The sequence below is a fragment of the Macaca nemestrina genome, chromosome 15, assembly GCF_043159975.1.
Source record: "Macaca nemestrina isolate mMacNem1 chromosome 15, mMacNem.hap1, whole genome shotgun sequence".
Classification (NCBI taxonomy): domain Eukaryota; kingdom Metazoa; phylum Chordata; class Mammalia; order Primates; family Cercopithecidae; genus Macaca; species Macaca nemestrina.
The window spans coordinates 117,265,856-117,293,302 of NC_092139.1; the positions used below are offsets into that span (position 1 = coordinate 117,265,856).

At 53.5% G+C, this 27,447-nt stretch overlaps 2 long non-coding RNA genes across 4 annotated transcripts in view; one reads left to right on the top strand and one right to left on the bottom strand.

The window, feature by feature from the left end:
- The window catches only part of LOC139358762 (uncharacterized), a 152,137-nt gene extending 135,296 nt beyond the window's left edge, over positions 1–16,841 (bottom strand). For all 3 annotated transcript variants that reach the window (XR_011614249.1, XR_011614248.1, XR_011614247.1), the window contains exon 1: positions 16,569–16,841. This is a non-coding gene — a long non-coding RNA (uncharacterized lncRNA). The remainder of the gene's footprint in view (positions 1–16,568) is intronic.
- A 65-nt stretch (positions 16,842–16,906) lies between these two features.
- On the top strand, positions 16,907–27,152 carry LOC105489776 (uncharacterized). The gene is made up of 4 exons (XR_011614468.1): positions 16,907–16,988; positions 22,530–22,638; positions 23,250–23,446; positions 26,228–27,152. It is a non-coding gene; the product is annotated as an uncharacterized lncRNA (long non-coding RNA).
- Positions 27,153–27,447: the final 295 nt, after the last annotated feature.

The window sequence follows — 27,447 nt, forward strand, 5'->3', positions numbered from 1 at the left end:
AACTGGGGACCAGGAGGCCCAGGCCAGCACAGCCTAAGGCCATCCTGGGGTGGGGCATAGGAGCTCATGGCTGCGAAGGCACTTGTGTTAGGGGTCAGCAGGAGGCCACACTGGCTGTAATACTGACAGAATATCAGGATGAGGAGGGTCCTGCTGGGTAAGACGCAGGGTCTCAAGGTGACAGTCATGCCAAGGGTGTAGAGGGAGGGGATCAGGTACAGATGGTGAAGGACACAAGGTTTTACTCCAAAGGACAGAGCCAACCGCACAGCTCTAGCCTGGAGGAAAGCCTATGGCCCCTTGGCCCAGGCTCTGGCTGTGCAACATGCAGCTCGGGGACCCAGACTTTGTATCCCTTGGAGCTTCTTAGAAACATGAGCCTCAGAGCCCATTCCAGGCCTGCCTGCCACAACAGAAACTGATGCTAACAAGCTCAGCTCCCTGGGGTTCTGAGAGCAGCGCTGAGCTGTGTTTCCGTCGAATGAGCCCCGGAACCCTTCCTGGCTCCTCCCAGGCTGCCAGCCCATCCTCCTGCAAGGTCCTTCTGCACCGTCCTCCTGCACCGTCCACCTGTGCCGTCCTCCTGCACTGTCCTCCCGGGCTTGCCTTGGTTCTCTGTGGGGAGCATTGGCATCCGTAGAGAGCACTGCCATCAACTCCCTCTGGATCTGCACTTTCCTCCCATTTCCCCTAAGCCAAGATAGAGAAGGTGCACAGCACAGGCCCTGGGCAGGAGGACTTGAAAGCAACTTCCACGGCTCACCCCTCACCAGGCTCTGAGCTGAGATCTGACCACAGAGGAGAATGCGGTGGGTGTGGGCTCTGCTGAGCAGGGCTCAGGGATCCATGAGCCCCAGGTGGTGCCCCTGCCCTGAAGGCTCAGGATCCTGGAGCCAAGCAGATCTGGGAGGTGCCGCAGGGGCGCTGTGGGCTCTCCCTGCCCCGGTCTCCTGCTCCAGGCCCAGCAACAGCAGCGCAGCCTCAGAGTTTCCTGGAGGCTCCTTCAGGGAGGTCCCTGGGGTGGGGGTGGGGGCATGAGCTTACTTAGGGGCCAAGACACTAGGAGGCAGCACAAGCTCCACAGCGGCACAAGACATCGGAGCTTCTCATTCTTATTCTCTTTTTTCTTCTGGTTCAAGGAAAGAGGCCACCTTTGTTAACAAACTGATGTTTTATACGGAGGCATCATCCAGCTGGAATGGAGACGTCCCCATAACGGTGAGAGTAAGTGATGTGCTTTGAGGGAGGCTGAGCTTAACAAGGTGACAGCATGCCCCCACCCGCACCCCGGCATAAAAGCATTTCGATTTCGCTCGTAGACCTCAATTCATCTTGTAGACCGAGTTTAAAGACACACATCATTGGAGGCCTGAACGCTATGGTCATTCACATAAATAAATCGTTTTGTTTTAACTCCACGGAGCAGCGCCCAGTGGGGCAGGAGGCCCGGTAATGCATGAGGTTCTGCTAAGCCTCATACACAGTAGATTAACATTTTCACAAAGACTGAAAAAGGGAGGAGGGAGTTCAGTTCCGCTTTTATTTATTTTTTCTAAGATCACTTCTGACTAAAGAAAAGAGCTTCAGGATTGACTGGGCTGAGTGCCAAGGCCCTGACACTGGAACACACACGTGCACATGGGCATTACACACACGCACACACACACATGCATTCACACAAGTGTACACACATGCACTGCACACATGTACACACATGCCTTCACACAAGTGCACACATGTGCACATCCCTCATACATGTGCACACACGACCCTGTCCCCATCTTCCTCTCCCTGGTTCCCCTGTACATGCACACTCAGGTGCACACATGCATGATTGTGCATGCACACACGTATCCACAGGCACACATCCATACACAGCTACGTACACAGAAGCATGCACACACCACATGCATGCATACTCACACAAAAGTACACACATGCATATACCACATGTATACACAGGCACACACCCATACACACCCACACGCACACATGCTCACACACCTGTGCACACATGCATACACCATACGATTGTGCACACACACATATACACAAATATCCCACACATCCACATGCACACACGGGTGCGCACATGCACACACCACACACACATGCACACAAACATAATATGTCAGAACACACCACACTCTGCTTTAAAATATACAGCTGCCAGGTGCGGTGGCTCATGCCTATAATCCCAGCACTTTGGGAGGCCAAGGCAGGCGAGTCACAAGGTCAGGAGATTGAGACAACCCTGGCTAACACGGTGAAACCCCGTCTCTAATAAAAAACAGTACAAAAAATTAGCCGGGCGGGGTGGCAGTCGCCTGTAGTCCCAGCTACTCGGGAGGCTGAGGCAGGAGAATGGCGTGAACCCAGGAGGTGGAGCTTGCAGTGAGCCGAGATCGCGCCACCGCACTCCAGCCTGGGTGACAGAGCGAGACTCCGTCTCAAAAATAATAACATACAATACAACACAACACAACACAATACAGTAAATAAACAGCTGCTGACCGAGCAGTGGCCCACGCCTGTAATCCCAACACTTTCAGATTACACTCTGGGAGGCGGGCGAATCACTTGAGGTCAAGAGTTTGAGACTGGCCTGGCCAACATGGTGAAACCCCACCTCTGCTAAAAATCCAAAAAGAAAACTACAAAAATGGTGGCACTTCCCTGTAATCCCAGCTACTTGGGAAGCTGAAGCAGGAGAATCACTTGAACCCAGAGGCAGAGGTTGCAGTGAGCTGAGATCTCATCACTGCATTCCAACCTAGACAACAGAGACTCCATCTCAAGAAAATGAAAATAAATAAAATATACAGCCGCTGACTGCCCACCATGTGCTGGGGAGGCAGCCGCCGCGTACCAGAGCTCTGCATTTCGCAAGTGCTGCCCGCATAGGCCTGTCCGAGGAGCTCTCTACGTACCTACCCATTCTCTTGTCCTCACTCCCATTCTGCTCCCAGCTCTCTGGGATGAAGGGGACCCACCTCCCTTTTAGGAAACTGTGTCTGCTTCTCCCGCTGCTCAGGTTCAGGCAGTGACCAGGATGCCCTATGGTCCTCAGAATTGGCAGCCGGGGGTACAGCACACCATGGCCTCGCTTGCATTTTACCCCAACTTCAGAGATCCCCACCTGCTGCCACAGCACAGGGTGCAGCTGGATTTAAGGGGAGGAGCATCAGAGGGCACTGACCACGCCTCTTCACCCTCCACAAATATTTGTTGACTGCCTAATGTGCCTAGCACAAGGCTGACCTTGGGGAAGCAATGGGAGCTGGAACAGGACAGCCTCGGGGAGCTCATATTCCACTGGAAGGGTCAGTCCAGGGACTGCCGGACAAAGGGTGGTGGCTGGAGTCACAGCCAAGTGCACAGTGTACCCAGAGCCTCTCCTGGTGGACACCACACGGCCGCAGTCCCGTGCTCACCCCTTATCTACCACATCTCACTCAGGGCTGATCGCAAATGGGAGGTCAGTTCCACCGTTAACATGACTTGCCGACAGTCACACAACCCACGGGGAGCAAGACCAGAATTTGTCTCTTGGTCTGTCTCACTCCAAAGCCCCCAAAGTGCCCGAAGGTACAACCCCATATGAAATTTGCAGTTAAGATTCTGTTATCTGGCAGGGGCAGGCAGGCTTTTGAATGAGGCTTGGACAAATTGTGTGAGTATGGGGGTGGGGGTGTGGGCATGTGCTGTGAGCTTGGGCTGGGTGTAGGTCTGGGTGTGCAGTGTGTAGCCATGGGGGCATGCATCTGAGTGTGGGAGGTGTGTGTGTGTACCTGAGTGTGCAGACACCAAGCTCTGTATCCGCTCATGATGCATGACGTAGGCTGCTGTTGTCTGCTGTGCTTTACAGCAGGCTGGCATTCGTTATTTTTGGGAAACAGTTTCTAAATCCATCAAGCAGAAATGGCATTCCAGATTTGGGCTTGTCGCATCAGACACACAAATAAGTAACAATTCAAGAGAAAAATTTAACCAATTCTTTTCATTTTTCTGGTTCTAATTGGCATTTCCTGCCGTAATGAATGCAACCATATCTGCTCACACACCTAAAACCCACCTAATGGTTCTGTTTCCACCCTGACACTGGAGACACCCTGCACAGCTCACAAAATGTCAAACGCTGTTTGTCATAATGAACCAAATAATTTATAAATGTCAAAAGTAAGGCTGTTTGTATTTATCACCTCTTAAAGGATTGATCAGGTATCAGATTTACACTTCTTTGGATACGTACTTTTTTCCTTTCCTGAATTTTTTTGGTATAAATTAAATAACAGCAATTGGCATTAAAATTCAATGATGATTCCTCAGTATTTCTTAGGGTCAAGACATGTAGAGGACAGAGTCAGGGAATGAGATGGCTCCAGGAGCACCTGGACCTACATTCTGATATACACAGAAGTGTTTGCAAAGATTAAGGCGCACGTGGTCCTTAGGATCTCAGTGCCAACAGCTTCACTCAGGAGCCCATGTGGCCTGAGGAGACCAGGACACTTATGTGCATGCACAAACACACAAACACGGACACAGATGCACAAACATGCACATGCACAAACATGCACACAGATGCACAAACATGCACACAGGTGCACAAAAATGCAGATGCACAAACATGGACAGACACACAAACATGCACACAGACATATGCCTGCACGTGGGCACACACATGCACAGACGCGAGCACACATGCAGCTGTATGCATGCATCTGTGTGCACATGAACAGACACACAGAACAGAGCGAGGCGCACGTGGGCCTGCAAGGATGCTGACTTGTGCACATACGAGCACAGATGTGAAGATCTGTAAACCAGCAAGGCCACTGCCCAACACAGCGTCACTCCCAAACCTCACTGGGGGCAGTCTGTGGTCCCTGTGGTCTGCAGGTTCACATTTACTCGAGAAACCGCTGAAGAGCCATTGCACCTCCACGAGACTGGCCCTCCTTTTGTGGGAACGTATTGATCCTTGTAGCTGGAGCAAGATGACCCTGGACAAGCTGCGCAGCCCAGCCTGCCCTCCACAGTGAGAAATTCTCACCTGAGATTGTGGCTTCCCCCCAGGTGGTGTGCAAGGAGCAGTGAGTTGGACGATGGCTTTGCCTGGAATTATGGCCTGACTCCAGTCTGTGACAGGGGCTGGCCACCCTCCCCAGAGCACTGCGGCCGGAATGCCGTACCCTCCTTTGATGCCTGAGTTAGGATCAATACCACCCTTCCCCTCCCCTCTCCCAGCCACCTCTCTCCAAGGGAGCAGGATGGCAGCCTACAGACCTCCTGCTGGTCGGCCTGCCCCTGCACCTGGGCAGGTGAGTCTGGGGCAGGGGGAGTAGGAGGTCCTGTGACACCTGAGCAGGTGAGTCTGGGGTGGGGGGTGTAGGAGGCCCTGTGACACCCGGGCAGGTGAATCTGGGGTGGGGGGCAGTGTAGGAGGCATTATGACACCTGGGCAGGTGAGTCCGGGGCGGGGGGAGTAGGAGGCCCTGTGACACCTGGGCAGGTGAGTCTGGGGCGGGGGGAGTAGGAGGCCCTGTGACACCTGGGCAGGTGAGTCTGGGGCGGGGGGAGTAGGAGGTCCTGTGACACCTGGGCAGGTGAGTCCGGGGTGGGGGGAGTAGGAGGCCCTGTGACACCTGGGCAGGTGAGTCTGGGGTGGGGGGCAGTGTAGGAGGCCCTGTGACACCTGGGCAGGTGAGTCTGGGGTGGGGGCAGTGTAGAAGGCCCTGTGATACCTGGGCAAGTGAGTGCAGAGCAGGTTGGGGAGGCCCTGGGCCTTGGGCCACAGCTCACCCTGATCCTTCTTTGTTAGGAAGGGAGGTGCCACTGTGATCTCTCGTGGCCCTTGTTTGGGGGTGAGCACAGGACTGGCATGCCCCCCTTGTCCGTACCGACAGCTGAACTCTGCAGATTTCACCAGAACACCACGGGATCCTTGTAACCCACGCGCAGGGCCTCTGCAGGACAGGGGCTGGCCTCCTTCCTCACTAAGCAACTCAGAGGAAGTTAAAGTAAAGGCCATCCTCACAGTAAGTATCCTATCCTAGTGTTCATGCATGCTTGGGTTTGAATCCCATCCTCATCACCAAATAAGTACTTTTAAAAATTATAAATTTACAAAGCAGACGTTGCTTTTCATAAGGGTATCGTCTGTGAGGTGGCTTTTTTGACAGGCTGGGAAGCGTAGTCTCTGGCCAAAGTCAAAGTTGGTGCTTTGAGGGAGGGGAGGGCGAAACAGGGAGGGGAGGGCGAAACAGGGCTTTATGTCGAACGGTGGGTCAAGGATACGTATGTAACAGGTTACAGGAGTTAGGAATATTCACGATGGGGGGGGTCACACATGCATGGTAAGCAAACATGCATATTCCACGCATCCCTTGTCACTTGCAGGTGGAGACGCAACATTTAAACGCATTATATTAGGCTCTGTAGGTCAAAAGGCAAGCGGGACACGACGGCCCTCAGGGTGCAGCCTCCGTAAACCGGCCAGATCCAGTCATGTCTGCGTCTCCTACCAGAAGAAAGTTACTGCAATCAGCCTCTTGACCAGTCAAAGCTGTAGCCATGGCTGGTGGAGCAAGGGAGTCCATCACCGTCTGACGGCTCACAAGCTGGAATTGTTTCACACCGTGGAAGTCCAGTGACTGTTGAGCTGTTAGAAAAGAAACACTAAAACCCTGTGGCAGCTGAAACACAGTTTTTGCTTTTCCAGTTGAAACACAGTTTGCTTTTTTAGCTTAGGGGTGCATGACCTAACCCGTGCCTGACCTGGCCTCAGACTCTGTTCTTCACTTGGTATCCCAAGACCACAAGGGTCCGTTCTGCTGGCTGTCTGATCTCTATTTTAACACCGATGCTGATCAGTTGCTGTCTATAGCATGAGGCATGTCTGACCTCTTGTCTCATTATAGCTGGGAACTCAGTTTTTGAGGTTCCTCTGGGATCCCCATGGTCAAGTCAGGGTCTGTTCAGTCTGTTGGGGGGCTTAGGATTTTATTTTTAGTTCTTAATGTGAAGATATTTTATCCTAATTTTTCATGCCCAGTGCTTTAATGAAATAAACGGCCACAAGGAAGGGGGCTGTGCCCATATACCTGCGGATACATCCACCAGATGCCCCTGGCAGTTCCTGGAGGAGCCCACGCCTGGCGACATTGGGTCTGTGTCAGCCCAGCACGACCATCTCTAGCTGGCGCACGGAGCAGGCCCACTCTGCATCTGGACACAGAGGCCATCAGTCCTGACCCACAGTTATCTCAATCCCATACTAACGAGGAAGGAGGGCGAAGGCCAGTGGCATACGAGAAGATGGCATAACGGGCAAACGCAGAAAGTCGGTCTGTCCCGGGTCCCACTTCCCCCTCGCAGGCTCACTGCATTGGCCCAACCCTGGCTGAGGCCGAGAGCCCTGCACCCACACCCCTGCCTGTGGATGGAGGGCGTCTGGATAGGACCGTGTAGTCGACTCCCCACGGCTGAACTGCACCCACAGCAGGAGGAGGCCAAGTGCACCTGTTACTCTCCATGAGCGGCTGATAGAAGAGAACACCCTGCTTCCCGTCCTGTCTCTGGAGGACCTGCTAGAAACCCGTTAGGAAAGCATCACGCATCAGATGAGCGTGAGTCCATGGGAAGCAGAGCATGGCCAAGGAAGCGCAGGCCGACCACAGCACGGCCCGTGTGAAGGAGAAAATGCCAGGTGAAAGCAAGCCAGCAACCGAGGCTCTAACAGATTTCAGGGGACAGAGGAGTGTGGGCGCTCCAGGCAGGGGCAGGCCTGGCTGGCTGTTTCTTATCCGTGCCAACTTTCAGGCCCTGCCGTTCACACAGCCTCCTCGCCTCCACCTCCCAACCTACCCAACCCCGGCACACTCTGCTCTTCCTCCAACAGGGAACCGAAGCCCCACATCTTTCCAGAGCTTCCCAGATGCGGACACACATCCCGGCTCTCCCTCTGAAGCCCTGAAAGATGTACGAGCCTGCCAGCCAAAGATGACACAGAGAGCCTCTCCATGGGTGTACAGACTGAATCGTGCCCCCAAAAGATGTTAAAGTCCCAACTCCCAGTACTGTGACTGTGGCCTGACTTGGAAGTAGGGTCTCCTCTTCGAAGATGACAGTGTTAAGGTTATCAGGGTGGGCCCCCACCCATCACTGGAAATTCCATCCGAGGGAAGATGTGGTCACAGGCAGGACACACACAGAGGGGAGGCCATGTGACAGCCCTTGGCCGTCCACAAGCCAAGGAGGGAGGCCCCAAGAGAAAGCCACCTCCAGAACAGTGAGAAAATCAGTCTCCATTGTTTAAGCCACGCCGTCTGTGGCCTCTTGTGGTGGCCACCCCGGGAAGCCGATGCAGCTGGCGTTCAGCATGAATGAGGCTCACGTGGCCCCATCTCTGCGCCTCTCTCTCCCCCACCCAGGCGTGTCCCCATCTCTGCGCCTCTCTCCTCACTCGGGCTTAAGTTCCCTGCAGGCAGCAAACCTGTGACATTCATGTGTGAGTGATCACTTCCGCGTCGAGTACCAGACCCAAGCGTGCAGTCTGATTTCAAAGCCTGGGCACTCGTGGTTTCCCTATGGATTATGTAACCCATAATCAAGGCTGTGTCCCTCCCCGAAGTGGGACTCTTGAGCGAACTCGCGGTCCGCCCCCTAGGCCCATGGCTCTGGGCCTGGATGAGATCACGGGTCAGGGAACCAAGGAGGCTTTAGGCTTTGTGGGATGGAGCGCCCTGGCTGCCCGAAGTGCAGGTGAGACCTGTCTTTAACATTCTTCCTAAAGGTATTGACGGATTACACAAATTCTATGTAATTAACAAAAACAGAAGACGGAAACATGTAGTCACCACCAGGAACTCTGCTCCTGCAACAGATGAAGTTTCCACATTGGCCTGGGACCTCCCCGCTCCCGCTCAGGTGAAAATTCACACTCTGCAGCCACAGTCACAGCAAAGGAGCAAATATTTTCTGGTTTGGTGTTTGTTTTGCATGAGTCCTGTTTTATCTGTCATTAAGCAATGGTTGCCAGGGACAGTCCAGCTGACACCAGCTTCAGCCCTGAAGAGACAGGTGTGGGCTCTGAAGCAAAGTGCAGCAGATGAAGCCGGGCTCCAGGCCAACTGCCTTGGAGTCCTCTGTGGGACCCTCTGCCCTGGCCAGCCGAGTGCAGGACCAGGCGGAGGGAGTTGGGGGAGCGAGGCTAAAGGGGGTGAGTGTCCCCCACACCCAGACCCCATGGCCTGGGGCTAACAGTAAGAAGTTGGGGACACCGCGCTCCCAGTCACCACATCTGCACCCAAGGGAGGGAAGGCCCTGGGCCTCAAGGGCCATGGAGCAGCCATCTGGCTCTGTGGTTGACGCTGAGGTACATGTGGCCACACCCACAGGTCCCACAGCCTTCATGTTGATGACTCTGAAGCTGTTTTGCCACCGTCACTCCCTGCACCTCCCTCTTTTGTTAAGTCTTCTTATTTATGATTTAGTCTTAAGAAGCAACATCCTGCATTTCTCTATACTCGCCTCAGCAGCCAACACGTTTTGACCTCTGCTATTACCTTATTTATGATAACTTAATTTTCTTGACAAGCTTAATAGTATTTGTAAGAAGACGCCACACCCAAACCCTCCCAGGCACCGGGAACACGCAGAGGAGCTGGAAGGCAGCATTCCCTGTCTTCGTGATATTCTCCGTCCTTGGTAGCATCTTCATTAGCCTGCCTGTGGCCGCACTGAGGGCCAGCACAGCTGGCCTGTCCCCACAGGAGTCCCCGCGTGACCGCACAACCCCATCTGCCCAGTCCCCGTCGCACCCCGCTCAGCGTGACGTTTAACGAGGTATGTAGGGTCAGGCAGGTCAAATGTGAGAAAATTAATTTGTGTAACAGCAGGCAGCAAATACAGGCACACATACGCTTAAAAGACGTCTTCTATTGTATTAAGTGATTTTCGTAACCACATAGAGTGGAGCCAGACGATTCAGTTAAAGGATTTACTTAGGAGCCTGGAAGGGATGTTAGTACATATCTGTGATAATTAAGGGACTGCTAATCTCTTAACCTCTGCAATAAGATATGCTTCATTATTCTTTAAATTGTAGCTGACACAGAGTATACCTGAAGAACCAATTTAATTCCTTTCCTCCTCTTTTTTAAATTTGGTGTCTTCCTCGCAGCCATGAGATACCCACGCAAGCAGGAGCACTGATTTACCTGCCGGCCTTTCACTGGCGTGAAGAACATTTCATTTTGCTAACGATGTTTGCTGTTTGATAGATTTCCTCAAGGTAAACCTCCCAAAACACCAAGTCCTTATAATCCTCAACTTATCTTCCGGACAGAAGCCGGGTAATTGTCTGCCTTCGTGACAGTTTTCCAGCCCTGTGTGTTGCTGTTACCAAACTACAGGAACCAAATGGACTTCTAAAGAAAATGTTTACGACGGCCCCCAGTGCACAGCAACATTAACCCAGCACTGGGCGTTCGCGGCGTTAATGGAGCTGCACAGCCCTCAGGAGCTGCCAGACAGGGCCGGGACCACAGGGACTGCAGCGCAAGAGCTTTGCAGGCTCAGTCTTCCTTTGCTTTAAATTTTCGTCTTCATGTTTTGCTGTCATGATTTGATATGCACCTTCCAAAGGACCAAAGAATGCCTGTGCCAAAGCGAGGGGAAGTGGGATAGGACGCTCGGCCTGCATGTGAGGCGTTCCCAGTGTTTGTAAAGAGTGGAATTGAGGTCTGGCTCTTTAAGAAAAAGACTCTGAAGGGGATTTTGAGCAGAGACCAACTCAGACACAGGTGGCCAGGGAGCCCCAGGAGGGTGGGCAGGGGCGAAGGGTGCCCCCAGGAAGGTTGGCAGGGGTCGAGGGAGCTCCCAGGAGGGTGGGCAGGTGCCGAGGGCACCCTGGGAGGGTGGGCAGGGGCCGTGGGTTCCCCGGGAGGGTGGGCAAGGGGCTGAGGTAATCCCCAGAGGTTGAGCAGGGCCCATGGGGGCCCCAGGAGGGTGGGCAGGGGTCAAGCGAGCCCCAGGAGTGGGGACAGGGGTCAAGCGAGCCCCAGGAGGGGGACAGGGGCCATGGGAGCCCCGAGAGTGGGGACAGGGGTCAAGCAAGCCCCAGGAGGGGCACAGGGGCCGAGGGAGCCCCGGGAGTGGGGACAGGGGTCAAGCGAGCCCCAGGAGGGGGACAGGGGCCGAGGGAGCCCCAGGAGTGGGGACAGGGGCCGTGGGAGCAGGAGCGTCCTTCAGGTTGGGAACAAGACCGCAGCCTCAGGAAGCCAGGCCAGGGCGGCGAACAACTGCGTGGTTGGGAGTTTGAGCCTAATTACAGGACTGGAGATGGGAGAAGGCTATGAAGCAGCTAAGGGGTTTTCCTGTTAGGTTTCTACGAATCCAAGAAAAGTCATCTTAGATTCCTGGGTTTACAGATTAAGTCAGAGGAAGAACAGGACTGGGTCACTATGAGACTCTTGGATGAGTTTGCAGGAAACTGTATCTGCTTGCAAATGGGCAAACAAAATAAAAGAACAAAAATCATACTGTATTAATCCAAGAATCTAGACACATCTACCACAGACTCCTTATTTCTGAGAATCTAGTAAAAGAAAAGGTTCTTTATAGAAAGATGGTCACTTCGTCTTTTTACTGGTTGAAGCCCTCAGTGCTCCCTGCAGATATAAGGAGGAAACCCCAGGCCATCCCTTCGTGAATGAGAAAGTGGTTTAAACATGGCCTGGAAGACCAGGCTATAGGGAGACGTCAAAGAAAACCAGAGCTGAGCAGTAGTCAAAGCAGTAAAAGCAGATTTTACTCAGCCCTTCCTGAATAGGGGGAGAGAGACCCGATTCAGCTGTGAAGACAGCAGGAGTAAGGGGATCACAGTCAAGGAGCAGCATGGGGGCAGGGAATGGGAAATTACCAAGACAAAACACCGCGCTCAGGGGGTTCTCACGAAACCAACCCAACGAGATTCTTGCCGAAGTGAGCAGCATCACCTGGGGACGGCGGGATCTCCTGACCAGTTATCTAGGGTGGGGGTTCTTGCCAAAAGCGGACAAGGCAGAGACAACCACAGAAGTCCAAAAGCTGAGGTCTCACTGAGAAGTTCAGGGGGCCTGCGTGGAGTTTGGTCAAGGAGAGAATCTCTGTCAGGAATCAAATTCCTGGACCCACAGTTAGCAAGCGTTTCTAGAGCAGGCTCCATGAGCAGGGCCTCCTCCTCACCACGGAGTGTCCGCCATGATGGCCCGTATGCTCCTCCTAGCAAGGACGTTAAAGGGGCGGGAGGCGAGGGGGACCCCAGTGCTGGCTTCCATGTGGAGGCAGAGGCAGCTCCTTGGTGACAGGATGTTAAGTAAAGATATTCCTGAAGAAGACTTCTAACAGAGTAAACACTGGGGCAGATGAGAGAGAAGTGTGAATTTAATGTCTGGTTCTACTGTAAGATATTTTTAAAATCCCTTTGATCTAAACTTTTAAATGATACTTTTCTCTGGATCTACAGGGCCACCTGTTTCTTGTTTCAGTTCTATGGCGTTTCCTTTAGTAAGCATTTATTATCTTTTAAATAAAAGCAAGCAGTTATATACTTTAAGTCAGACTAAAATGCTTACATGACATAATTCGTATCATTTCTCAATTAAGTAGGATTAAAAATGGCCCGATTATCAGATTCTGACCAGATGATCCTTCCCCCTGCTGCCCCATCATATCGTTTCACAATAGGATTTAAAATGACCCAATTAGCCAGGCGCAGTGGCTCACGTCTGTAATCCCAGCACTTTGGGAGGCTGAGGCGGGTGGATCACCTGAGGTCAGGAGTTCGAGACCAGCCTGACCAACATGGAGAAACACCGTCTCTACTAAAAATACAAAATTAGCTGGGAGTGGTGGTGCATGCCTGTAATCCCAGTTACTCGGAAGGCTGAGGCAGGAGAATCGCTTGAACCCAGGAGGTGGAGGTTGTGCTGAGCAGAGAATGTGCCACTGCACTCCAGCCTGGGCAACAAGAGCGAAACTCCGTCTCAAAAAAATAAAAATAAAATAAAATAAATAAAAATGACCTGATTATCAGATTCTGACAGATGACCCCTCCCCCTGCTGCCCCATCAGTCAGAAGGTCTGGGGAGAGGAAACAGAAGAAAGGCTGGTTTGAAAAGAGAACGGCCAAGCACGTCTGTATCAGCCCACAGATTTAAGAAATTCAGTCAATCTCAAACTCGATTAACACAGAGAAAACTAATGTTTATTTCCATCATAATCAAACTGCTGAAAACAAAAGGAAATCAGTACAATCTTAAGAGAAAAAGAACCAGCTTGGGCAATGCAGTGAGACCCTGTCTCTACTGAAAAAAAAAAAATTTTTTTGTTTTAATTAGCCAGGCATGGTGACGCACGCCTGTGATCCCAGCTACTTGTGGAAGGGGAATCACTTGAGCCTGAAAAGTCGAGGCCACAGTGACCCATGACTGCGCCATGGCACGCCAACCTGCCCGACACAGCTGAGACCCTGTCTCAAGAAACAAGCAAACAAACCATACAGTTCACAAAGGGGACAAAAAGGCGTCTCAAAACCTTACCAGGTCAATACAAAGGTGATCAATTCTTACTTATATTCACTTATAAGGTGAATACAAATTTAACCAATTCTTATCTGAAATATTAAAATGAGACAGAAATATCCTTAGACCAGCTAAAACTTTGTGACATCGTCAAGAACAAGCAAACACAGAAGACGACAACTGAATCGATGCGGAACCTCAGATGGAGCTGGAATTGCTCTGTCATGTGGGCAATGTAAATTTGATAAATATAGATTTTAGTTAAATATACCATTAGGCAAATTGATAATTAAGCCAATTAGTTTTAGGTGATTTGACAGTTAGTGATTTGGCTCCAAGTGATCTGGCTTAATCCCAGCAGGAGGAGATCCAGAAAGCCAGGTCTGGAGGTTATGGAAGGCAAAGGTGGGGAGGGCCCTTCTCCGGGGGTTCTGAGAGTTGCACCCCCACGGGGCTGAGGAGAAGAGTTGGGGCCTTTCTCCAGGTGGCTGTGGTACTGAGATCCTGCAGTCAGGCAGCACAGAGTCTGGACAAGCAACACAGAGAACGCAGAGGACTTGCCATTCCTCCTGCCCCCTACCCTCCATCACGATGTGATAGTCGGGCCCACCAAATGGAGCCCCAGCACTGCTGGCTCTTCAGAACTCCAACACCATGTGACCCCTACAGGCCACCCTGGATGTGGTGCCGCCCTCTCGCGACTGCCTAAGCCAGCTTTCTCCCAGGGCAGCAAAACGAGGACACTATCCCCACCCTGCTCAGTTCTGTGTTTAAGTCTTTGGACAATTGAGGGTTGACGGAGACACATCCCAGTTCATCTTCTCTTCGTCTCCATCATTAGCTTCTGTATGAGCCTGCCGGGACTCCAGTGACAAAGCACCACAGGCCAGGCGGCTTAACAGCAGCCATTCATTTTCTTACCGTTTTGGAGGCCAGAAATCCAAGATGAAGGTGTTGGTAGGGCTGGTTTCTCCTGAGGCCTCTCTCCGTGGCTTCTCACTGTGGCTTCCCTCTGCCTTTTCCTCAGACAAGAGCCCCACTGGTGTCTTTTCCTCTTCATGCAAAGACATCAGTCCCATCAGATCAGAGCCCAACCCCAGTGACCTTATTTAACCTCCGTTATCTCCTAAAGGCCCATCTTCAAATATAGTCACATTGAGGCTGAGGGTTTCAACATATTAACCTGGGAAGGAACACAATTCACCCCCTAGCAACTTCCTACACTCCCTGTCCTTCCAGTCTCTGCAAAGGAAATCTCTATCCTTTCACCAGGCAGCCCCAGCCTCCAATCCTGGCACACCCACAAATGAAGAGGAGACCTGCCAAGGGAGAAACTTAGAAATGGAAAAGAAAACGGAACTGGATTGTATAAAATTCAGTGGTGTGTATACCTCTTAATAGCACTCTGGCTAGCAATTTTCAACTATGTTTCCTAAGATTAAAACCATCATTTGGAATGGATCCCACTCCCAATCTAATGTAAAACAAATACCAGTAAAACGCCTGGTGAGACAAAGTAGATTATCTTGATTCCAACGGCAACTGCAACCGCTTATGGTCCTTTCAAACACACTCCCCTCGTGAACACACATTATCTCTCTGACCTTCATCCTCTTGTTTACTGATGGCAGTTGGAAGATGACCAGTTGAATTTTCCATTTTTAATTTGCTTGTCAGTTTTATGCCATTCTGTCGGTAAAATACTCTGATATTGCTAAAATAAAAGCTACTGAAACTGTGATTGCCTAAATCAGATACTAAAGTAAGGCCTTTGGGTTTTGCGATACAGTAAAATGCAAATTGGGACTCATTTATGCAATGAAGTGAATGTTTCCCTATTTTTCCTCTGGAAGAAAGAGCCAGCCCCCATCTGCGGGCTGCCCTCAGCCTGGCGTCCTGACCTCCAGCCACCGCAAGCAGAGCAGAACTACCGTCTGTATTTTAGGATGCTGGTGGTGGGCTGCTGTCTACCCCAGCCCAGCGGTGAGAAAGGGCAGGAGGACCACAGAGCCACGCTGGGTAAACAAAGATGCTCCTCTGGGTCTCCCGGGTGCCTTCCTTTCTGCTGCTTTCCCTCCTGCATCAGAGAGAAGCTCGATGCTAAATGTTTATGGGCTTCTCACACTTCATTTGATGGAACAAGGAGCTTCATGATGGGCCTCTGATGGGCCAGGGGAATTCTAGCTTATTTGCGTTTGGGGCTTATATAAGCCATTATGTAAGTCACCAGCTCATGTCCTGTAGAAACTGCACGTTTTCCCCAGGCTGCCTTCAGCTTCACAGACAAAGCCAGGCTAGAAACAGGGTCCGAGGGAAATTCACGAAGAGCCAGTATAGGTGGTCTGTAGGGTGAGGAGTCAGGCACGGAGTAATGGGGCCATCACAGGAGCGTCAGAGTCTCCCATGTGCTCCCCACTCCTGGTGGAAGCCGGCTCCAGTGGAGGATCAACGGTGCCTGCAGCTGCAGGTTCCTGGAGCGCACTCTCGGGTGGCACCGGGTCTCACCTCTGCCCCTCGCACCGGCGCAGACGCTCTGCCTGGGTCGGGAATGGCCTGGGCCGGCCCCTCCAGGCCAGCTGCCTCTCACTCAGAGTGTCTTCCCTCCTGATGGAAGTCATGCATTCCTTTTTACAGCAGATTTAGCAAAGCCAGAACAGTCCATCACGCCGCCCTTCATCCCGCTACTCCGAGATGACCTCCGTGTAGGGTCAGGAGCCCGGCCGCTTCCTCCCGGCTCCTTAGCCCCGGACCCGGCCTCGCTCCTCAGCCGCGGACTTGGGAAGCGAATGCGCCGTCCCTGGGCTGCTCCAGTCCACCCAGGTCACAGGCCGACGCGAGACTTTTAGGGGCGAGAAGGGGGTGACGGGGGTAACGGAGACGGAGACAGGGTGTGCCCAGGGCGCGGGCACCGAGAGGTCCGGCCTGCGAGGCACGTGTCCCGCCCAGCTGCGGACGGGCGACCCCACCACAGCCCACGGCCCACAGCCAAGTCCGCCTCACCTGCAGCTCCCGCGCAGAGCAACCGGGTCCATGGCGGTCCTGCGGGTGCGGAGTGGAGAGCGGCGGCTGCCTCCCAGGGGCCGGGAGTGGAGAGCGGGGGCTGCCTCCCGAGGGCCCGGGCGGTGAGTGCGCACTCCGCGGAGCCCTCGGGACGATCACCGCCGCTTCCTCCTCCTCCTCTACGCGGGCTCCCGGCCCAGCCCCTAAGGCCACCATGCCGAGGCCTGGCTGCCCCGCGAGGAGAAGCGGCTCCCGGGCGCCTTCTCCTTCCCGTCGTCCATCGCGGGTGCACGTGACTCTAGCCCCGCCCCCTTCCCGTCATCCTTTCTGCTCGCGCCGGGACGTTCACTCAGGGCGTCAGACGCCGGGGCGTGCTGTTCCCGCCGGTGCGGGCCGCTGGCTGTGTCCGCCTGAGCTGAGGTCTGTAGCCCAGAGGGTTGCTGACCCTGCCATCCTCCCTGTGCCCAGCGCACTGTCTGCTGCCCTGTGTCCCCACCCTTCCTGCCCCTAGGCTGCCAGGTGGGCACGTGGCCATGGTGTCATTGCATCCCCCTGCTGACCCCTCCTGGGCCTTGACCTTGACCCTGACCTCCAGGAGGCAGTCACAGGGAGAGGGCTGCAGGGCTCACGGTAGTGGTGCCATCCCGGCCCCCTTCATGACCCCGCCTGGGCCCTAATGCTGACCCTGACCCCCGCCCTCCAGGCTGCTGGGTTCACGGTCCTCAAGCCCTCATCAGCTTCTGTCATGGCCCACCTGCCCCACCACCCTCTCCCCGTGACTGCCACCAGCAGGCCACCCTCATGGGGCCATCAGCCCCTCCAGCAGGTCAGTCCCCCAAGCCTGGCCCCGGGCACCCGATTGCTTTCCTGCCGGCCTCTCGCTGGCTTTAGGCCCCAAGAGGCCCAGGCCAAGCTCGGTTTATCATGAAATCCCTGGCAGTGTAGCTGGTATAGTTTTATTTCTTGATTGGAGGGAATGAATGAGCTGGTGAATCCAGCACTGTTTATAAAAATGAGGTGTAGGGAAAAGCTTAAGTGTCTAACCATCAAAGAGTGAAACAGAATACGATGGAGGCTTTAAAAAGTTATATTGAAAGTTTTTTTAATAGTTGTGGAAAATGCGTATTATAAAATGTTAGGTTTAAATGTCATGTAGTCGATGACAAACATGTCTCAGGTTTCATGCAACAGAATCAGCTCTGGAAAGCACCATCATGAAAGACCAGAGGGCACTGTTCTGTGACCTCTGCAGAGAATGGTGCCCGGCACTCTGTGCCCAGTCAGTGTTGTGTTTATGTTAGCACTAATTATAAAAATGGAGGACTTTTTCTATACATATGCTTTGACATTTTTCTCCAGAATTCTCTTCATTTCTGTTTTACTTAACAGTATAAAATACTTTTATTAAAAATAATTTTTTAAGGAGCTCGTCGGATCTTAAGAACATAAACCCAGGCCTCAGTAAACATGTCTCTCACACTGCAAGATTTGGGGTTTCCTGTGGTAGCCTCCTGGTCATAAGACCTTGAGTAGGCCCCGTGAGCTCACCCTCAGGAAGGAGGCCACAGAGGAGATGAAAAGGCTAGGGGAGAAGCAAGCCCTGGCTGCTCTGCAGAAGGAAACACAGGCGCGGTTCACTCTGTGATGCTTAGGTGAGCAGGCAAACTCGTGGGCGTGACACGGAGGGCTCTGCTCAATACACACCAGCATTTTCAAAAGAGAAAGATGTAGTTCGGCAATGACAGCCTGCTCTGAGGAGACATCAGCTCCCCATCAACAGAGTGGCAGCAGCCGGATTCTGTAGGAGAAAACTCTGCCTTGAGTTGGAGCCTGGGCTGGACGACTGTTCCCAGTAGGATGCTTCTACCAATAAGGAACAAACAACGCAGACTCATAACGGCCTGAACAATAAGGAAAGCGTGTCCGTTAGATTTTGTTGTGTAACAAACCATCCCAAAACTTACTGGCTTAAAATAACCACAATTTATCATTTCTCATGAATCCAGGTTTCCTAGGTGAATCTTCTTGCCTGGGCTCAGGTATGTGGCTGTGTTTAGCTGGCAGGTTCTCTGGGAACTGTTCTTTAAGGATGAAAGACCCATGGAGAGGAAGGTTCTTAGCCAGCAGAACCTTCTCCTCCATGGGTCTTTCATCCTCACAGAAGCTACATAAGACTTCTTTACGGAAGCATCTAAGACAGCAGGAGTAGGGGCCTTTTAAGGCCAAGACTCAGAACCACACAGTGTTACTCCCACTACATTCTAGGAGTCAAAGCAAGTCACCGACTGAGATTTGAGGGTGGGGAGAAGACCCCAATTCTTGATAGGAGGAGCAGCAAAGAATATATGACCGTATTTAATCTGCCACAGAAAGCATCTCAGAAGACAGGAAGTTCAGAGGTAAGATGTAGGGTGGATTTCCGGCGCCTGATCAAGCAGCACAAAGATGTGAGCCAAGGTCCAGGTCCTCCCCTCTCCTCTGCATCTTCCATTGGGTTTCATCCTCAGGCTGGGAGAAAGATGGCCGTAACAGTTCCAGGCATTACATCCAGATGCAAAACATTCAGAGATTCAGGAAGGACCGTCTCTTCTTGTAAGCATCTCCTCGGAGTGAGGAAACTTCCTTGAACCCCTAGAGTGGAGCTCCCGCCATATCTCACCGGTCAGAGCTGGGTCACATGCCCGTTTCTCCCCATCGGCAAGGGGAACTAGAGTCACTTGGATCATTGCGCCCCATCGCCGCACCAAGGTGAGAGGTTGGCTTCCCCTGAGGCGTTGGCTGTGTGGACAGCTAAACAAAGTCAGGATCCATTGGGAAAGAGGGTGCGGGAATGGAAACTCAGCGGGAAGGTAACCAGCAGCGTCCACCTGTATGAACCTTTACTGGGAGCTTTTGTTTAATCCCACGTGAGCAAAGTCACACCATTGGCTCAGGCTCTCGGCCTTACAGGCAGAAGATAAGATCTGTAGGGATAGTTCAAATCAGATGGACATTGTAATCTCCCCAATAAACACCTCACGTATCTGAGAGCGAAAAGTTGATTTTCCTGCTCAGATCCCGATTTAGCTTCAAGAGTTGTAAAACCTAATTTAATCTGACAGCCCCTACCATCTCCAGCTCTGAGGATGCCCCAGGGCACTGGCCTGCCTTCCAACATTATCTGTGATTGATGCTGAGATAATTGTCTCCCCAGTCACATCTCGGCAATAGAGTGAAATGATTTGCAGTGCGGAGGCCAAGGTTCTTTTGGCTCAAATTGTGGCGTGTTGGAGACCCGTCATCAAAATGGCTGTAGCTATGAGTGTGAACGTGCAGCTCGGTCACCACACAGTCACCTTCAGGTTAGCAAGAAAGCAGGTTTCAGTCATGGAACCCACAAGAGGTATTTTCAAGTTTTGTGGTTCGTAAACCTCAGGGTTGAGCACATGGATGCAGATCAACAAAGATACGGTGCCCAAAAGAACTGGAAACACGTCCACACATAACTGGCACGTGAATGTTCCTAGCAGCACCCTTCACAACCAACAGCTGAAACATGGAAACAGCTCAGGTGCACATCCAAGGACGGGTGGACAGCAAGATGCCACATATTCATACAAGAGCATCTTAGCAGCAGTAAAAGGGAGTGAATTGGTGATGCATGCTGCAGCTTTTGAACCTTCAAAAAGTTATGCGAAATAAAAGAAGGCAGTCACCAAAGGTCACATGCTGTGTGAGTCCATTCATATGAAATGTCCAGAACAGAGGCGTTTATGGAGCCAGAAAGTAGATTACTGTTTTCCGAGAGCTGAGACTGGGAACCTGGGGTGAGGTAGAGTAGGGAGGGTGATTGCTGAAGTGCATGGGGTTTCTTTCCAGAGTGATGAACATACCCTAAAATTTACCTGTGGTGAGAGTTGCACGTGTCCATGAATAAACTGAAAATGATTGGTTTGTATGCTTTAAATGGTTGAATTATATGGTGTGTGAACTACATCTCAATAAAGCTTATAAAATAGCAAGGATAGGCCAGGTGCAGTGGCTCACGCCTCTAATCCCAGCACTTTGGGAGGCTGAGGCAGGCAGATCACGAGGTCAGGAGATCGAGACCATCCTGGCTAACACGGTGAAACCCCGTCTCTACTAAAAATACAAAAAATTAGCCGGGCACGGTGGCGGCGCCTGTAGTCCCAGCTACTCGGGAGGCTGAGGCAGGAGAATGGTGTGAACCTGGAAGGTGGAGCTTGCAGTGAGCTGAGATCGCGCCACTGCACTCCAGCCTGGGAGACAGAGTGAGACTCCATCTCAAAAAAAAAAAGCAAGGCTAGGTCACATCACACTCCTAGTTATCATTGGATAGATGTCATGTTACTGCCATCTCAGTTGTGGAATTGTGGGTTCCTTTGGTCCCCAGAAACTCAGGGAGAGATGATAGGGTCACACTTGGGCACCCCAGTCAGTGCATCTCCACTGGGTCTCCGCACCCCCCATAGTATCCGCTGCAGGGGCCAGCATGGCTGTTCCTGTGTGTGTCCTGCAGGCTCCTCTGCTGGCGCCTCTTCACAGTCTCCCTGAGGCCCAGACTCTTGCCAGGGAGGAACCGTCCTGGGGATGGATGAGCACTGAGGCCTTCCTGCTTACATTTAAGCAGCCTTTACTTCTGTAGACATTGAAAGACCAGAGAGAGGAGGCTCAGGGAGGAATGTTGCCAGTACCAGCCCCCAGGTTTGCTTCACTTTAATTCCACAGCATCCCTCGGCTGCCCAGACTGACCGTGTTTTATTAGGAAGCGTCTCAGCTTCTCTGTAGCAGACAGACTCTAGGGTCACCCCCATCTCCTGCCCCCTGGCCACACCCATGTGTACCCCTCCCCTTCAGTGTGGGCAGTACCTGGGGCCGACTTCTAAGGAGAGCCCACAGTTAAGGTCACCACCCCTTGTGTATGGTTATGTGACTATGTTACATGGAATTGAGCTTCCATCTTTTTCTCTCCCCTTCCTCTCCACCTTCCACACACATCCCTTTTTTCTGGCTTTAAGAAAGCAAGTCAGCCAGGTGTGGTGGCTCACGCCTGTAATCTCAGCACTTTGGAAGGCCCAGGTGGGCAGATCACATGAGGCCAGGAGATCAAGACCAGACCGACCAACATGGTGAAACCCCGTCTCTACTAAATACAAAAAATTAGCCCAGTGTGGTGGTGCACACCTGTAATCCCACCTTTTCAGGAGACTGGGGCAGGAAAATCGCCTGAACCCGGGAGGTGGAGGTTGCAGTGAGTCAAGATTGCGCCACTGCACTCCAGCCTGGGCAACAAGAGTGAAAACTCCATCTCAAAAAAAAAAGAAAGAAAGAAAAAAAGAAAGAATAGAAAGTCATCACATTGGAGAACTCAGTAGTCTAAGAAACAGGGTGGCCTCTGAGACCCGAGGGCAGCCTGGGGCTGGCTGCCTGCAAGAAAACACAGCCCTCAGTCCTACAACCCCAAGGAACCAAAATTTGCCAGTGACTTGAGTTAGCAGAGAATCAGATTCCTCCCCAGCCCTAACTCTGATGAGGCCACAGCTCAGGCTGACATCTTGACAGCAGCCTTGTCAGACCCTGAGCAGGGGCCCAGCTAAGGCACGGGGACTCCCAATCACAGAGAATGTGAGATAGTCGGGTATGTTGCTTGAAGCCGCTGACTTTGGGGAAAGTTGTCACGCAGCCATAGCTAACTAATCAAACTCTCGTTCAAGTTTGTTCAAATCTCACCTTTTTAGTGAATGAAGCCTGATCTCATTCCCCGTGTGACTCTGCCATGATCCCTCCTTCTGATCTTTACCTACCAAGCCCGGGTTGCCCTCTCCTCACCGTGTTCAAAACACGTCCCCTTCTCGGTGACCGGGGAATGTGTGCGTTGAGTCTGTTCTTTCCTCCTTGCCCTGCTAGACTGTGAGCTCCAGAAGGGCAAGAACCTTCTCATTTGACGTTCATGTACCCCAGGTGCCTGGCAGTGCTGGCCCATCACAGATGCTCAGTCATCAGTTATTGATACCTGAGTCCACCAGCCAGGCCGTCGTTTGCCTGAGGAAATCCAGTCCCTGAGATGAAGGTGAGTCGTGGCAGAGTCGAAGGCCTCATCCACACTCCCAGTTTCTCCTGTGTTCACATCCGGTCCCCCATCCTGGCGGGGCCCCTGCCCTGTGCTCACAGCAACGCGGCCACCTCCCTCCCGGGTCACACACCTGCCACATCACCTCCCCTGGGCGGCACAGGCATACCTGGCTCTGCTCTGCTCCCACCCTGCTCTGGCCCCCATTCCCAGGCAAGTCCGGCCGCTGTCAGTGCGCCTCTGCAGGGGGCACTCCCCTCTGTCAGCACAGTCATGCTCTGTGGTGCATCTGAAGGTGTCCCTTTTAATTTTTTATTTCAACTGCACCTGTCTTGAATGCGTATCTTTCAACAAAGGGAAAAGGAGCTAGATTTGTAACTATCATTTCTGAGTGCTTCCTGGGCTCCCAGAGCCCTTCATGTTTTTCTTTGGTTGAAACCCCCATGGCCGTTCTCTGGAGTGGGCTTGTAATCTCCATTTCTTAGGTGGGAAATGGGGGGTGAGAGAGAAAGTGGCGCGGTTTCAGAGCTGCAGCGTAGCAGCTCAAATCCTGTTTCATTTCATTCCAAACACCAAGCTTTCAACCACTGCCTTCAACATGTGCTTTGCAGGCGGCAGCTTCTGTTTACGTATGACCCTACAGCTGCTCTGCACCCTGACCCAGGATATCCCTGCAACCTATGCAAACTGAGGTCCAGCCCTGCTGCTGGCCCATCCGGGCCCCGGGGAAGGAACCCTCATCCTGGCTGCCCTCACCGTGGCCTGTCCAGATGCAGGAGCTCCTCTCTGAATCTGGGGCTACTGGCAGGTGAGTTTCTGCACAGACCTGCCCCCTGGGCTCTACTGCAGGGATACAGAGGCACAGCACCCCCTTCAGGGCACCAAGGTGGCCATTTCTCCCAGCCACTACAGGGTCAGCTCCTGGAGGTCTGGGTGGAGGAGGGAGGATCAGCGGTTCTCTCTGCTGCTTGCTCTATCTACACACCTTGGGCCTCTCCGTGGGACCTTTCACACAGTCCAGGTGGCTCTGAAAGGGAGGTGGGGCACGTTCTCTCTCTACCTCTTCCCTCTGTCTCTGCCTCTGGATGCAGTGCCTTCTACCTGAGCCCTTTGCTTTGTGGGTAGTTAAGAGATTGGGAAATCCCAGAGAAGGAGAGGTCGGGAGGGGATTCACTCTCTGGAGCCCCTGTCCGGGTGCTGGTGGCTGGAGCACTGTCCTCTCTGTTGACCTTGTACTGAGGAGCCCTGAGCACTTCCCCCCATCCCTGCTGGGTGTGCCTTCTCATCTCACACCTGGAAAGGGCGGAGTTGACGCAGGACTCCAGCTGCCCCCTTACAACCCTGCAGGCCCCGTGCACAGCGCAGCCATCGGTGAGGGCCGTGTTTCTGAAGATGGAGAGGAGGGGTCTTGAGGAAGGAGCTCTGGGGGCCAGTGGGGCCCTCGCTGTTCCTCCTGAGTGGTCCATGGTGCCCAAAGCACCCGATGGACATCATTGCATCGGTGCTGATGTTGGAGATGTTGACGGACAAGCCCTGCATAGGCAGAGGTGGCTTCACAGCAGCGGGCCCGTGGGGGACCCCGCCTGATGCAGAGTCGGGGGCAGCCCTCTACGGGCGCTGCAGTTCTGCTCTTCCAGGCTGCCCTGGCTGGGCTGGTGCGCAGAAGGGGTTCCCATGGTGCAGGGACCACCTGTGTGGATCCAGCTCTCAGGGCAAAGGAGCAGGGACCCTCCCTCCTTGCCAGTGCCCAGGCCCCAGTGAGCCCCCCTGATGGCAGCTTCAGCACAGGCCCTCGGGGATGACTCCTGAGCCTCACAGGGTGCCTGCTGTGCCGCCGTGAAGCTGCTGCAGTGGCCTTCCTCTGCTCATGTCAGGGTTTCAGGAGGAGAAGGCAGAGCTGGCAGGCTTGGGTGGTCGCAGCAATGACAGAGGCCAGGGATGGGCTGTGGTCACCCAGCACCTGCGGGTAGGGTCACTGCTTCCCTTGTCCTGCGACTGAATCCCTGATAGGATGGAATGGCTGGGCGCTGAGCCTTCCCTCTGCCTCAGAGGGTCCCAGGACACCATGGGGGGTGCACCATGCTTAGTAACGGTGCTCACTGCTCTGAAACCCGGAACAGACCCACATCCAGGATGCACAGCGTGGGGGAGCGCTGGGTCTCCCCAGGCCACAGTCCCCCTCGTAAGCCCTGCTTGTCTGGGTGGGACTCTGTGCAGACTTGGGGCTGAGGGTCTCCTGGAAGAGAGTCTCAGCCGGGCACCAGGCCCCAGGCCACCCGGGAAGAGCACGTGCCCTGCACCCTGACAGCCAGGGCTCTCACCGCCACCCAGAGGATGCCAGCTTGGAGGGCACATTTGCAACTCCTGGGGACTCATTCCGTTTCACATAATGTAGTTTACATTCAAAATATAAAGTCTGCTTTTGTGCTGTATTAAGGGACAAATCTCTGCTTGCACTCACTTGGAGTGAGGACAGAGGCCCTGCTGTGCCCAGCCCCTTCTGCCCAAGCTCATCGAGGAGCATGACCAGACTTATTGGCTGCTGCAGTTGCCTGCACGATGCAGGCCCCCATGCCTCCCCCGTGAATATCGCAAAGTAATTAGCTTGTGAAGCTATTTCCCTATGACATTACAGATCAAAAGAAAGTGGCAGGTAACCAGATGTGCTAACGGGGAGGCCCCTGCCCCAGGGACCTCCTGCCTGTCTGCTTCCAGGAGAGGGTAACACAGGAGCCCAGCAGGAGGCTCTGCAGACAGGCGGCACCCCACAAGGAGATTTTAATTGTGTGTGGCTTGCTGGATGCCAGGTAAACACAGCACACATGCCTTCTTTCATTTATTTTTCTGCCCAAGAACCAGTAAACACAGAGTTACTCCTGTACTGAGCTGAGTAAAATAAGCTGACTGAGAGGATACACTGGCCTCAGTTTCAACAAATGCGTTTGGCACCAAGCCCTGCAAGGGCTCCACGGAGCAGCTTTGGGGGAGACCTGCCTCCACGTACCCTACCCGACACATCCTGGGATCCCCGTTTGGGGTACGAACAACAGGAGAGCATTGATGCATTTTTCAAAATCCAGCAGGAGGGAGCCGTGGGCTGTGGATGCTGGCTGGGAAAGCTCCTCGGGCACAGCCCTGTGGGCAGGGAGGGGAGGAGGGCTCAGCCCCCACACAGGCCGCCTGGCACCAGGAGTCACAGGCCTCAGCCTTGGGATGTCCCCAGAGCTCCAACCGCCGCTCTTGCAGAAGCGGCCCAGCAGGGTGAGGGCAGGGCCGCGTGGGGCTCAGCTGCAGGAGGGACGCCAGGGCCTGCACTTCTCCCCCACAGTGACCTTGGGCAGCGCATTCATTCTCTTTGGAGAAGTTTCCTCGTTGGTGAAATGAAATCACTACTTGGCTTCACCCACATAATGTTAGGCAACGAACTGCAGCCCAGACAACCTCAGACCCTCAGGAAATCAACAGAGGGGTCCCGGCTCCCTGCACAGGTCTTGGCCTGACTTGGGTCGCCACTCAGGGCCCTCGTCTTCCCATCCTGTGCCTGTGTCCTCGCAAGGCCCCAGAGGTGCTCTTGTCCCTTCTCTTTCAGCCCCTCAGCCAGTGGGCAGCACACAGCCACCCAAACACAAGAGGCCAGGACCATGGACACCAGGGGGCACAGAGCCCAGGCCTCCGTGATCCTAGGAACGTGCAGCATCCGGGACATGCAGAGGAAAGATGGAGACGTGGGGTGAGAGGAAGCTGAGCAGGGACACAGGCCCCCCTCGCATCACAGGCCTGCCTGGCCAGAACGACCTGCAGCAAGAAGCCAGCCCAGCTGCTCCTGTCCCTGAAAAGCCCGGAGAGAGGGCTAGCAGGGAGGCTGGTGCCTGGGTCAAGAGAGGGGCTACTCAGTTCTTCCAGAACGTTCCAGCGTGGCCCATGGACGCCAGTCTTCTGGTGTCCATTCCGTCCTGTGTCACTTCAGTTGATGGGCTGCTTGAGACCAGAACGGCCCGAATCCAGAACCGCCCACTACCTTCTGTGAGGCTGTGGCCAGAAAGCGAGCCAGACCTCTGAAGCTGCCTGGGCCCATCCTGACCCAGGAGAGTCTGGCTGTGAAGGAGGGTAAAGGAGGAAGCCAGGCCTGGCACAGGGACAGGGTGGGGACCCAGTGAGATCTCCAGGGAGGAAGCCAGGGCTCCCACACTGGGGCTGCTGTTCTCCAGGAGGAACTCCACCCAAGGAGAGTTTGGGATTGTCATGAGAGACAGGACTGTGTTTGTGCACAGTGCAGAGCATCAGGTACCAGCCGGGGGCCTCAGGCCCCAGGGAAGAGAGTCACCCACCAGGCCAACTAGGAAAGGTGAAAGGTGAAAGGTGAGTGCCCCTACGGCAGAAAGCAAAGCTGAGACAGCATCGCCAGCTGAGGGAGAAACTGACAGATGGCAGTTCACCAAAACCCAGAAACTGGTCATTCTCTGGCCTTTAACAAACCAAAGTGTATTTCTCTCTCTGAAATAAGAAACACAGGACAATTATTAAGTTCCAAAAGTACGTTTCATTTTGGAGGCACGTCACTGGTCCCCTTTGGAATCATGAACCTCTTGTGAGCGAAACACCTCCCACTGCTGATTCTGACAAGACACCCGGGGCAGTTCCCCGCCCAGGTGGAGGCAGACAGGTGCAGAGCCACAGGGCCACCACTGCAGATCCAGGCTTCTCTCCAACCCCAGGTGCACCCACGCTTATCAGGGACCCGGCGCTGCCTCCCTGCACCCACACGGCTCTCCACAGCAGCAAACGGGGTACATTAGGGTGGACGGGATG